The 1,695-nt window shown below is 30.1% G+C and overlaps 1 long non-coding RNA gene across 1 annotated transcript; it reads right to left on the bottom strand.

Annotated features, from left to right (window-relative positions):
- Positions 1-434: 434 nt before the first annotated feature.
- LOC141587071 (uncharacterized) lies at positions 435-1,695 on the bottom strand. The gene is made up of 2 exons (XR_012519695.1): positions 1,160-1,695; positions 435-839 (listed from the first exon to the last, which is right to left on the bottom strand). It is a non-coding gene; the product is annotated as an uncharacterized LOC141587071 (long non-coding RNA).

A 1,695-nucleotide genomic window follows, 5' to 3' on the forward strand; every position in this document is an offset into this window, starting at 1 on the left:
TTATATTCAAATAATCCACGTCCATAGTCGACATATGACTTTTACATTTAACGTATTCGAGTATTCTTTCCATTTTCAGAAGATATTTTTGAACTCATAGGTATTATATATATACTCGTCATAGAACATGAGAATTTACTAACAAGACTAAAAAACTAAACAATGTTCTATCGATCGACATCTAGATTCAGTAGTTTAGTCTTTAATACCAATAAACGGTGAGTTGACAAAAAATAAAATTTTATATATTGTCTATTGTTTTGACATATGCCACTATTACTATTATTTTAAAACAGTCGATGTAGACTAATTGGTTAGTGATCGACAAAGTAGCGTGCATGGTGCTATAGTCGCGCTATTTGGTCGATTACTAAACCAATTGGTACAAATCGCTGCATTCCCAAGATCTTTCTACAAGCATTGGAAATGTCCTGGAAATTGAAAATGGTAATGTCTCAACATTTTTGTACATTAATTATATACTTATATGTAATACCAATGATTCGCAGCAAAAGTACACACAAAGGATAACTCTAATTATATTAAACAAGAGATGAAAATTTAATTTAATAGAATACAAAGCTACTACATTTATATAACCTCATTGTTGATTTGTCGTTATTCTTCTGCCATATTAATTGATTTCCATTATCATATATTCTTTAGCAAGATGAAATCACACCATCTCCGAAGTCATGATTGATGATCCTTTTGTAGTTTAACTTCTGCCCAAGCAAACGAATCCATCTACCCAGGCGGCAAGTAAGTGAAAGTGGAACTACAATAACTATAATTCAGAAGAATAGCCTTTCCCGTATAGCTTAATAAGTGACAGAATTCTGCAAAATAAACTTAGAGAATAATGAAGTGTCTCCACAACAAATCGTAGTCCTTGGATAAACAACAAATGGATATAGGACAAAAAAAATTCAAAAGAGAAAGAACAGACAATAGATGAACATAGTACACAACATTGTTTGGTTAAATGTCCTAACAAAATTATAGCAAATACACTTTTCCTAAGAGAAAAGAAATATTGAAGTTATGATTGACAAATTATTACTCACAGTAGATACAACAAATTTTTTACATGCATTTTTATGTATATTTTTCTCAGAGGAAAGGTAATCTTAAAGTTATTATTTTTCTCGCACTTCACCTTGTCCTTGTTATCAAAGAAGCAAAGCATGAACCGTTTGCAAAAATAATAATAAATTAAAACACAAGTAGGAAATATAAATCGTTCAAATAACACACTTTTCGTTCAACTTAAATATTAAAAAGAAAACAACAGATTTAAGACACTACAAGAGGACATGTGAAAAGTGTGTAAACTTCTAAAATAAGGAAACTGGGATAATTAGGCTTATAAGGGTGGACAAAGATGATTTAAAAATTTTCATGGTGATAGAAACGTCCTTGTCATTTCAGCTTGCGAGCAAAGAAGCATTAATGCATTTTGAGAAATTCAAATGTAAAAGTGTCGATGAACCTTATGCGTACAACTTCATCGGGCTTTGAAACGAACAAAAAAAACACATCAATGTAAGTTACACGAGTCTTCACTTCATAAATACGGAAGTTAATTGTTTGATATGTGTATTTCTCTTCTATTTTTCCAACTTTTTCGATCCGTTATTATCATCTAGATAGTCATTTTAATTTTTTATCTTGACAATTATTATACTATATTTC

The sequence above is a fragment of the Silene latifolia genome, chromosome 6, assembly GCF_048544455.1.
Source record: "Silene latifolia isolate original U9 population chromosome 6, ASM4854445v1, whole genome shotgun sequence".
Classification (NCBI taxonomy): domain Eukaryota; kingdom Viridiplantae; phylum Streptophyta; class Magnoliopsida; order Caryophyllales; family Caryophyllaceae; genus Silene; species Silene latifolia.